The sequence below is a fragment of the Tachysurus vachellii genome, chromosome 4, assembly GCF_030014155.1.
Source record: "Tachysurus vachellii isolate PV-2020 chromosome 4, HZAU_Pvac_v1, whole genome shotgun sequence".
NCBI classification, from domain to species: domain Eukaryota; kingdom Metazoa; phylum Chordata; class Actinopteri; order Siluriformes; family Bagridae; genus Tachysurus; species Tachysurus vachellii.
The window spans coordinates 1175289-1187960 of NC_083463.1; the positions used below are offsets into that span (position 1 = coordinate 1175289).

The 12672-nt window shown below is 39.4% G+C and overlaps 1 protein-coding gene across 3 annotated transcripts in view; it reads left to right on the forward strand.

Moving 5' to 3' along the window:
* Positions 1 to 5885: 5885 nt before the first annotated feature.
* Positions 5886 to 12672, forward strand: part of stat2 (signal transducer and activator of transcription 2) — a 25561-nt gene continuing 18774 nt past the window's right edge. Inside the window, exons 1-2 of one of the 3 annotated variants that reach the window (XM_060867342.1) lie at positions 12350 to 12397; positions 12497 to 12563. The gene's annotated coding sequence lies outside the window, so the exon portion shown is untranslated. Of the gene's footprint in view, positions 6004 to 12349; positions 12564 to 12672 lie in introns of those variants that run through there. The other 2 variants (XM_060867343.1, XM_060867341.1) reach the window with 2 other exon arrangements.

Genomic DNA, 12672 nt, shown 5'->3' on the forward strand with positions numbered 1-12672 from the left:
TTTATTATGATTTTATCGTATGTCTCTTATTTTTACTTTTTTTTTCTCTCTTATAAACTGTTTTCTAATTTCTATGTAAAGCACTTTGAATGACCTCTGTGTATGAAATGTGCTATACAAATAAACTTGCCTTGCCTTGCCTATAACCAGTTATGTAGCATGTGAAGTGAGATTTTACTCATTGGACTTTATAATGCATGTAAGAAGCCTGTGAAAGTTCACATAGGTCATTAAAAACAACTTGAAGCTTTTCTGCTTTTTGGTAGGTGTAAAAACCATAAAAATGATCAAGCTGCAATTAGCTAATGGGTTTGGTTGCAGTTTATTAAACACACAGATCTTTTTCCTGACATGACGTATTTATGTTGCTAAGTTAAATCTATACAGTGCAGTAAATAAGAGAAGAAAATAAAACAATAAGAGGAAGTTTCCACAATAACATCAACACATTAGCTTCATGTTTTCTATTGCAGCATCAGTAACTGCTAAAAATTGCTTCTGGGAGGTTTGCAGATTTATGCTGCAGTTTGAGACTCTGAACATATTAGACTGCGATTAGATCACGATTTAATTGCTGCATCTGGAAATTAATTGTGGGTCTGGATATTTCAGCTCCCAGCGGTGAGGATAGATTTATGATCTGTTGTAAACCACCGGTGTGTGTGTGTACGTGTGTGCGTTTGTGCGTGTGAGTGTGCATGCGTGTGTCTTCGTGTGTGGGCACATGTGTGTCTATGTGTGTGTATGCATGTGTGCGAGCGTGCATGTGTGGGGTACCAATACTTTCTGCAGCTCAACAGATGAGCTCAACATTTATTAAGTGTCATACAATAAGCAAAAGTACCCAAGAAAGAAAATGCAGCCTTGGTTCTTGATTTCCTCCTCTCTGAGTCGTGACGTCTCAGTTCATCTAACGGTTCTCTGTGAGTTCTCTGCTTCCTCACACGTGTCTGTTTCCTGAGACGTGTCTTGCCGCCGCCGTGTGTTTTGGGCTGCTTGCTTAGTGAGTGGGCACGTTAATGATCTCTGCACATGTTTCCGTGATTCTCCAGGTGCCTGAACCTACGTTTGGAACTCTCTCAGTGAGTCAGAGGTGATGGTGTGATCCAGAAGGAATAAAGGTGACATAGCGTCATGACTATGAGGTGAAAATCTCTAGGGGTCACTTTATAGGTTCTCATAAACTCTACTCATAAAAGTTCTTTCAAAGCTTATTGATTATCATAAAAAATTAGAACAATTCATATGAGGCCTGTATTTGTCATTTATTACATATGAATTAACACCAGGTTATACAGCATTAATAAGACTTCCTAATATCCAGAATAAACAGATAATAATACATGCATTCATCATATTTATATATACACAGTGGTGTGAAAAAGTCTTGGCCTCTTCCTGATTTTTTATTTTTTTGCACATTTATCACACTTTAATGTTTTTGATCATCAAAAAAATGCAAATATTAGACAAAGATAACACAAATAAACACAACATGCAGTTTTTACATGAAGGTTTTTATTATTAAGGGAAAACAAAATCCAGACCCACACGGCCCTGTGTGAAAAAGTATTTGCCCCTAAACCTAATAACTGGTTGGTCCTCCATTAGCAACAAGAACCACAATCAAGTGTTAGTGATAACTTACAGTGAGTCTGTTACAGTGAGTCTGTTACAGTGAGTCTGTTACAGCTGAGTCCAGTGGCTATTTTGGTCCAGTCGTCTTTACAGAATTGTTGTAATTCGGCCACATTGGAGAGGTTTTTGAGCATGAACCACCTTTTTAAGGTCCTGCCACAGCGTCTCAATAAGATTCAGGTCAGGACTTTGACTCGGCCGCTCCAAAGTCTTCATTTTGTTTATCTTCAGCCATTCAGAGGTGGACTCGCTGGTGTGTTTTGGATCATTGTCCTGCTGCAGAACCCAAGTTCACTTCAGCTTGAGGTCACAAACAGAAGGTCACACTTTGTCCTTCAGGATTTTTGTAGACAGCAGAATTCATGGTTCTGTTTATCACAGTGAACCTTCCAGGTCCTGAAGCAGTAAAACAGCCCCAGACCATCACACTACCACCACCATGTTTTACTGTTGGTGTGATGTTCTGTTTCTGACATGCAGTGTTACTTTTACACCAGATGTAACGGGACACACACCTTCCAAAATGATCAACTTTTTCCGCATCCATCAACAGAGCATTTTCCCAAAAGACTTGGGGATCATCAAGATGTTTTCTGGTAAATCTGAGATGAGCTTTGTGTTCTTTTTGCTCAGCAGCAGTTTTTGTCTTTTCACCATTTTTGCCAAGTATCTGTCTTATGGTGGAGTCATGAACACTGACCTTAACTGAGGCAAGTGAGGCCTGCAGTTCTTTGGATGTTGTTGTTGGGTCTTTTGCGACATCTTGGATGAGTCGTCGCTGCTCTTGGGGTAATTTTGGTCGGACGGCCGCTCCTGGGATGGTTCACCACTGTTCCACGTTTTCACCATTTGTGTATAACGGCTCTCACTGTGGTTCACTGGAGTCCCAAAGCTTTAGAAATGGCTTTATAACCTTTTCCAGACTGATAGATCTCAATTACATTCTTTCTCATTTGTTCCTGAATTACATTGGATCTCAGCATGATGTGTAGCTTTTGAGGATCTTTTGGTCTACTTCACTTTTAGTCAGGTCTTATTTAAGTGATTTAATGATAGTGAGCAGATGTGGCAGTAATCAGGCCTGGGTGTGGCTAGACATTAAACTCAGGTGTGATAAACCACAGTTATGTTTTAACAGGGGGACTAACACTTGTAGCGCCATGTAGGTTTACATTTTGTTTTCCCTTCATGTAAAACTGCATGTTGTGTTTACCTGTGTTATCTTTGACTAATATTCTAATTTGTTTGATTATCTGAAACATTAAAGTGTGACAAACATGCAAAAAAAATAAAATATCAGGAAGGGGCCAAGACCTTTTCACACCACTGTGTATATATGTGTGTGACTTCATCATATTATTGTCAGGACTCAGACTTTGGCCATGTGCTTTTTGTTTGTTCCTCGTCACGTGTCTGCCCCACCTTTGTCTGCTCCTTTTTAGCATTTAGCAGACACCCTTATCCAGAGTGACTTACAACTGAGCAACTGAGGGTTAAGGGCCTTGCTCAGGGGCCCAGCAGTGGCAGCTTGGTGGACCTGGGGTTCGAACCCATGACCTTCCGATCAGTAGCCCAACACCTTACCCACTGAGCTACCACATCCCAGCTCCTCCCGTCTCCACGCACCTGTTTCCCATTGTCATTACCTTTGTCTATTTATCTGTGCCGCATTGCCTTAGGCAGCGCGGAATCTACTGTTGTTTTGTCCTGTTGTCCTGTCGCTAGTCTGTGTTTATGTTTCGTGTCTTTTTTTTATTAAACCCCGTTTATTTTTGCTATCCTGCATTTGGGTCTGTTTTATCCCGCGTTCATGACAATTATAACATGTTATGTATTGTATAAAGTTTCACTGATAAACATATTATAAGACTTTATAATGCCTGTAAAAAGTCATATACACTTGTACCATGTTATGTAACATGCATAAGGCTATGCATATATAATGTTTGTCATTAAGCTCTACAAAGATAAAGTTAAACAAATCCGTAACAAGTTATGTAGCATGTTTAAGATGTTATAATGCCTGGTTCTTTAATCTTCAGAAAGTCACAGTCATGGCAGATTATGCAGAAGAATAGATAAGATTTGAATGTTAACTAGCATGCTATGAGACTTTATGATGCCTGGAATAAAGTTTGTACAAATAATATGCCTTCCTAATATATTATGTAGTAAACATAAGGCTTTATAATGTCTGGCACAGTCACACTGGTGTTACAGAAAATACATCATCTAATTTGCATATTAGACCTGATTGGTTCAAAGCTGATGAAGCACAAACTCACAAGCCCTGCCCCTCAATTAGTTCATAAACATCTCTGTAGTTAGATTTAGTGTCTGAGTGGAGATCGGAATTGTGTGATGAATCACGTGATCCAAGCACAGAAGGAAACATGGATATTATAACAGAATCACAAAGCTCATAAACACTTGGTTTCTCTCGCTCAGAGCCCATCATCATAACAACACACAAATCCAGCAGTTACACCTCTGTTTCCATAGAAACACAAACGAAGAAACAGTCCTGAGGCTGAAATATTCCGCATGAATGTGTGTGTGTGATTCAGGTTTAAATCTTAGGAGGAAAAACACCGATAAATGCAAAAGTTTGAGCCCCTTAAAGGAGAAAATGCACCTTTAATTTACACAAAAGAGATTTCCAAGATGTGGATTTTATCAATGATCCAAAAATGAATGTTAAAACAAATGTTAATGAAAATAAAAGTTCTGCTCAGAGCGTCTCGGTATCCAGATGTGTTAAATTTAGTACAGAGACAGCAGGAAAAATGTGTGTGTGTGTGGGGGGTGTTACAGGGTGTTCACATGTAGAGAACAGGAAGGCTGAAGATCAGTGTGAAAGTGAATAATGCGCAGACAAGAATTCTGCATATGACATCATAGAATAATTTGCATATTCAATAAATCATCATGATTATTTACATATCAACATGGGTTACATAAAAAAGTGTGAAATACTGAAAATGTCTACATCAAGATAACAGAAACACAGACCAACTGAAGCAGTGGAAGAGAGGATTTGTGAAATAGACATGAAGAGGATGATGAAGGATGGAATAAGTGACTTATTACTGCAAAAAGCACAAAGAATAGAAAACAAACGGTGATTGGTGATCTATATATAAATATATGAAATGCTTTACTTCATTTTTCTATTTTAAAAACATATTTCTTTTGCATGAATTTATGGACGTTGACAGTAATATTTGGCAAACATTAATTGAAGCATGTTTCATACTTTCAAATCTTCAGCACAGTGTACATCTCAATGAGAAGAAATAATAATCAGAATGAGAAAAGAAAATGATTGGAAAGCATGCTGTTTTAAAAGGACCTGAACTTTGAAGCAAAAAAAGCTCCAGCTGTTGAAGTCAAGTTGTTAAAGGAGACGAGGAACTGGAGGAGTGGTCTGAAGATTTGTGTAGACAGATGTGACCTCAAGACATTTGTGTTCGTCTTCTGCTTCCTGCTGTTGCTCTGAGTGACGTGATTATAGGAACAAATGTGGAAAGATTTATGAGAAATTCCTCTGTAAATGCAATGCGGTGTTTCACCAACCAACTGTTCCTACGTCCCACTTCTGATGTCCAAATGTCAGACCTCAGAGTTACAGACACCAGAGTTACAGACACCAGAGTTACAGATTTCAGAGTTACAGACCTCAGAGTTACAGACACCAGAGTTACAGATTTCAGAGTTACAGACACCAGAGTTACAGACACCAGAGTTACAGATTTCAGAGTTACAGACCTCAGAGTTACAGACACCAGAGTTACAGATTTCAGAGTTACAGACACCAGAGTTACAGATTTCAGAGTTACAGACACCAGAGTTACAAACTTCATGATCCACTGTAACTGATTTCAATGAGCAGGCAGACAGATGACCTCCATTACTCATCACTGCTCTTCATTTATCACACACACACACACACACACACACACACACACACACACACACACACACACACACACACACACACACACACACACACACACACACACACACAACACACACACACACACACAAACACACACACAAACACACACACACTCCCTCTCTCTGAGCCCAAAAAAGAGGAGCTTCTATAACAGATCTGGGTCAGAAGAAAAAGAGAGACTGGAATAAAGAGGGAAAGAGAGGATAAACAGAGTGTCTTTGCAAAAAATGGACAAGACACTCCACGTGAATTCCTGAATCCCACCCCCCATTCCCAACCACACACACACACACACACACACACACACAGACACAGAGAGAGAGAGAGAGAGAGAACCAGACAAATCCAGAGACACCACGAGTGAGCAAGAGAGAAACCACACATACTTTTACAGTGTGGAAATTAAGGTATGAAAATAAAAATCTATTTATTTATTTATTTATTTATTTATTTATTTATTTTGTACAGTTTAAATGTCTAGAAATATTTAAAGTCAAACTGATGAACAAGTTAGGTATGTTTACATTTACATCATGTGACAGACTCTTATCCAGAGCGACGTACATAAGTGCTTAAATCTCTAACATTGAATACATTAATGCTGGATCACTAAGTTACATACTTAACATACCATGAGATTAAAACATTTGTTCAGAGTTACAATGAAAAAGTGTCAAAAGTTTTTATTTATTATTTTTATATTAATAAATGCAGAAGATAGGGAAAGAAGTGCTAGTTGTAGTGTTTCCTGAATAAGTAGGTCTTTAACCGCCGCTTGACAGACAGTGACTCAGCTGTCCGGACCCCAAGGGGAAGTTCTGGTATACTACAAAACTCTTTTAACTTTTCCCCCAGTGTATGACAAATTATATATGTAAACTTAGTCAAATAGTCAAAATGTTTAATGCAATTTGAAATAAAAAAAATGAACAAATATATAAATAAATAAGTAGATTATGTTATTATTTTTGCTTTATTTAAAAAGCTCCAGAATGTGAACAGTGAAAATGCCCCAGTGTGTGATCTGAACTATGATCCTGGCTTCAGACCACAACTAGATAACATCAGGTCATTTATATTTGCACTTCATGAAGGATTTCAACAAACAAAAAGCTGCAGAGAAAAATGTTAATAAAAACCTCAACCTACATTAAAGTAGTGCAGAGAATGTTAAATAAAAATGATATAAAATGATCATAATGAACTGATCCAATCAAAGTCCAAATAACAGCTCAAATGTCTGAGTCCTTCAGGGTTTTCTTACAGTTTAAAGCGATTTGTTAAACAGATCAAACTAATTAAGTCATTAAGTCATTAAGTCATTAAGTCATTAAGTCATTAAGTGAAGTACAAATGACTGGAAGATTTCCTGGCACCAATATACAGCTCACTCTCACTCTGTTTATTTAAGAGCATTAAGAGCAATGTGGGCTAACAAACTCCACCTCCTGCTCCTGATCCACTTCCTGCTGTTTGATGTGGCTCATTTTCAAGCTCCACCTCCTCTTCGCTTCAAGAACAGATATGGGTCTGACCTTTCCTACATCATTCATCAGTCCTCATCTCCAATCCCACCAGAGGCATCGAGGTCCATCCGAGATGAAGAACCTCACAGTGACCTCACCCAGCTCCTGGTCTCTGGGCTTGCGGACTCTTTACGTGGTCTTGTTCATCTCCACATGAATTTGAGTTGCGCAGAGCTGGAGGCGGGGCCTTGGAAAGGCGCAGGGTTTTCTGGTGAACTTCTGAGCTTAGTCATGGTGCCTGTACTGGTGTCTGCAGGATGTGAACCAGAAGCAGAGGAACTGGTGAGGAACTTGTTCACAGTGCTGGGACGGGAGGATACACAGGAGCTTTTGGAGGACATAGTTGCTCTGATGAGAAAGTCGTCGCTGCATCATCTAAATTCCGAAACCATTCTGTCCAAACCGAGCGGTCAGTCAGTGCGTCACCTGCAAGCCATGATGTTTAACATCCAACAGCTGGCAGAGAATGTTTCTAGCTTGGAGAAGCAATGTCAGGGCTGGCGGAGGATGAAAGGCACAGTGTTATTAGGTCAGAAGGTTGACCACGGAAAGAAGCGTCTGAACAAAGCAAAGCGTGTTTGCCGAAATCTGGGATTTATTTGCGCAGGTGTGACTCAGGAAGATCCCACCAACCCTGAGTCGTACCACATCATCCTCAGACCCGGCAGCTGGCTCATGCCATCATCTTCTCCCAACCAATCAGAGAGCTGGATTCAGAGCTGCAGGATGAGGCCTGTACGCTGGCGCAGGCATGCTTATCTTCAGGCACACTGCACGAATGAACAAGAGGAGCGTGTGTATAAGGTGGTGGAGTGGATTCCTGTAGTCTCCACGTTCTATAACCTGGGTACGGCTGTTTATTACACCTCAATGAGCTGCCCAGATACAGCCAAAGAAAGAGCTCTGATGAGCGCCGTGGATCTGGGAACAGACGCTCTCATGGCAGCCACAGGCGGCACCGCGGGCATAGCCGGATATGCCCTCGGGGCGGGGATAAAATCGAGCGCAAAAGCTGGAGTTAAATATCTGCTGAACAGAATGAAGCAGGAGGAAGATCTGCTTATGAACCAGAACAGCTGGGAGGAAGAAACCATCAGCTTTCAAATATAAAAATGATTATTTTACATTAATAATGATTTTCAAAGCCGATTTTCCTTTGATTTCTTACACACGTCATCACACTTTCATTCAGTAAAATACATTTTTGAAGGTTTTTGTTTAATCACTGCTCAGATTTCTGGACTTCACAGATCACTTGACTTGTTTGACCTCAGGATGAAAACACAAGAATTCACAGCAGTTTTGTGACTTTACAAAAAATCTTTTAAATTCAACGTGTCATGTTCCACTATAGTGTGTTGTTGGGTTTAAAATCTTCTTCATCTCATCATCAAGCTGATCTTCTTCCGTGTCGATGTATTTCCAGTTTTGGATCTTCTTCTGCGTACTGAAATAAAATCCCAGAGGACACATGACTTATCGCCGGGTGATCAAACTCATTTAAGACGTCTGTCGAGGTTTTTAATTGAATGGATGATTAATTTATTAACGACATGACTGGATTTTATTTTTAATGAAACAGAAACACTATGATACTAATTATATGTCATGTATATAATACTATATATAGAACTTTGTACATTAATCTGTTACTTTCAGGTGTTTATGGCAATAGAAATAAAGAAACTGGAAAATTTCCTGAAATGTTGATTTATTTTAATGTGTCTATAAGAATAATCTTATAGGAGGAGTTACTCATTCACTCTCACTCACTCTCACTCACTCACTCACTCACTCACTCACTCACTCACTCACTCACTCACTCACTCACTCACTCATTCATCTTCTACCGCTTATCCGAACTACCTCGGGTCACGGGGAGCCTGTGCCTATCTCAGGTGTCATCGGGCATCAAGGCAGGATACACCCTGGACGGAGTGCCAACCCATCACAGGGCACACACACACACTCTCATTCACTCACGCACTCACACACTGTCACGAACGCGGGGGTAAAAACGGACCCAAATGCAGGACAGCTTAACAGAACAGAATTTTCCAGAGATGCCAATCAACCTACCATGCATGTCTTTGGACCGGGGGAGGAAACCGGAGTACCCGGAGGAAACCCCCGAGGCACGGGGAGAACATGCAAACTCCACACACACAAGGTGGAGGTGGGAATCGAACCCCCAACCCTGGAGGTGTGAGGTGAACGTGCTAACCACTAAGACACCGTGCCCCTCAGGAGGAGTTACGTGATGTTTAATTACTCTGATGTTGACTAGTTTCCTAACAGCGCATGCTTTATTCCTCATTCAGAAGAATCAAACTGTTGTGTACAGAGTTTAAATAAACAAACACACAAAATATTTTATGTGTTTATTCATTGAAGTAGGTTAGTTTTTAAGATGTTAAAGGACGGAGAGATTTATATTCCAGATTTCTGAAGCAGTTTGAAGCTGTTGATTGTCGTTTCACTCCGCAGAGAATCTCTCGTGACATTTTTCACCGTTAGCAAGACAATATGTGTCATTTAAATACTAAATAATGATGACGTCAGTGTCATGACAGCTGCGGTGAAATTGCTAAAGCTTTCTGTTTTGCTGTAATATTTAAAAAGTACTTTCACATAGAATAAAAGTACAGTTGATGATCTACTTATTCAGGAAACACTTCAACTAGCACTTCCTTCCCTGTTTGTTGCATATATCTTTATAAACACACACACACAAAAATACTTATCTTATGTCATGATATCATGTAATCAATGATAGAGACTTAAGCACTTCTGTACGTCGCTCTGGATAAGAGAGTCTGTCACATGCTTAAATGTAAATGTCAGTAAAGTCTGTAAAATAATAAACAAATTAAACTCGAGTTAAACATTAAACAGAAAAAATAAACGTCTTATCTGTTCTATAGAGGCTCAGGTGTTAAAGCTCCACCTGCTTACATGCTGTAAATACACCAACACCAAAGTGCACTAGTCACACCCGTGATCAGTGTGTGAATAAAGTTGTGTGATTTCACACACAGGACAGCGTCCGAATCCTGCAGCGCCCCACGACTGCGGCGAACATTACACCTCTGATGTCACTGAAGCTCCTCAGTGGACTAACAGATAAGATAATAGTTTAAATGTATTCATCATGGAGTAAAGAAAACTCTGATCCAGTATAAATGTTAATTTAATATTCCTGTTGATTCTATAACTGAATGATAATACAGATAAGATTAGACAAATTGAGTGACCTACAAAAGTGCTCTAAAGTACGGTGGCCGAGAAGTGCAAAACACATTAACAAATCCGAAAACATATTAACAAGTCAGACAACCCAGAAGAGGTTGGTATAGTTTGTGAATGGAAACTTACCATCATCGGACGAGACACCTTTCATTCACCTGTATATCTTTAATGACAGGTGTCTTGTCCAATGATCGGTAAGTTTCCATTCACAAACTATACCTACCGACCCTTCTATAGTTTTCATTCACAAACTATACCAGTTTGTGATTCACAAAGTTTCCATTCACAAACTATACCTACCGCTTCTGGGTTGTCTGAATCGGTGCACGAAACACATTAACAAATCTGAAAACACAAGGACATTTCAGACAACCCGGAAGCGGTTGGTATAGTTTGTGATTGGAACACGTCACCTGTCACTCAAGGTATACATGAAGTTCAACAGTCTGCCGCAGGGAAAAGTTGGAATGGATGGATGGAATGGATTACTGTGGATTAATTCTGTTATTTTCTTATATTTAAACGGAGAACTTTACACATTACACATAAGATTCCATACCTGTATATCTTGAGTGACAGGTGTCTTGTCCAATGATCGGTAAGTTTCCATTCAAAAACGATACACTACCATTTCCGGGTTGTCTGACTTGTCGTTGTGTTTTTGGATTTGTTAATGTGTTTTCGGATTTGTTAATTTGTTTTGCACTTCTCGGCCACCGTACTAAAGTCTTTATTAGTGAAACATCACCACTAGTTCAATATATATTTTATTTATATAATAGAATCAGGAATTCTAGCACATTTAATAAATACATAAAACAAATGGAAAATAAGTGTTAATTTGAGTGTTTCAGGAAGAGGTACTGTAGGTTTTCACCTGTCGTGACTCAGCTGTGCAGACATTAAGGGGAAGTTCATGCCACCATCTTGGTGCCAGAACAGAACAGTTTCACTCATGATGTATGATGATAATGTCATAATGTCAAGATGATGTAAGACAAATCTGATGAAGATTTTGAGGAGGCGCAATAATGGCAGTTAGAGGTAAGCACTCATAGCATGTTATTAAAGCTTTTGACCAGTAGGTGGCACTGATGTAAAACTCAGGTCATGGTCCTGAAGATACCTACCGAGTTTTGTGTCAGTGCACAAACTTGTTGCTGAGATCCAGCCTCACTGCCTGGTTGGTGGCACCACTATCAGATTCATTGGACTGTTACAAGCAAACTGTTTGGAGTATTCAGGATTATGTTGCTTCTTTAGTAAACACTTACTCTGGAGATGGTGATATCTACCAAATCTGGTGACAATAGGTCAAAATCTTTTGGAGGAACAGCAAAAAACATTTTTGTCAAAAGCCAAGATGGTGAAATTAACATTATTGTAAATTTTAAATCAGGCCCAAACTGAACTTCATGCACAATCAGTGTGTCAAACTCCACAACTTATAGTTCTGATGGTTCTATGAGCAACTGAAGAAGAGGAAGAAGAAGAGAGAGGAAGAGGAAGAAGAATATGAAGAAGAAGAATATGGAGAAGAAGAAGAAGAGAAGGAAGAAGAACAATAATAACAACAACAACAACAACAACAACAATAATAATAATAATAATAATAATAATAATAATAATAATAATAATAATAATAATAATACGCTGTAGAACATCATCAGTAATATTAGCCCTCAGTATTTGCCTCCCTGGACATAATTAAATGCCCCCCCGCAGTGACGCACTTTAACTTTCACAGCGTCATTTCTTGGAAGAACCGATTCTCATCGCTTAGGTTTCGTTCCTCCTGCTTGAACCCGCCTTTCGCTTGATTGACGCAGCTGTCGCCCAATCGTAGTCTTCACTTTTGTTCACGTGTGTACATTGCTGTAAGGGCGGGAGCTGAGATTCTAACAGCCAATCGTGGAGCGGTACAGAAGACGCTCACGGCTGGTATTGACCAATCAGCTGCAGGGATCGCAGAGTCGGTGGGTTAGCGGAAAAGCTTTCTTCAAGTTCACAGCCGCGGCTTGTTATTGTGTTTATTATTGTTTATTATTGTTTATTAGTGTTTATTATTGTTAATTATTGTTTATTAGTGATCATTAGTGATCAGTGCTCTGTATATATCTTACAGCAGTTCCATGTTAGTGTGCTTTACTGTGTGGATTATCATTAAAGCAGGTGTTCAGTCCTAAACACAGGTAAGTTCAGGTGACTGTGAACGCGGTCATTATTTACATTATAACTTTTATACTTAACGCGTATTAAAGTAAACACTATTAAAGATGACTGCTAAAGGTTAAGCGTAAT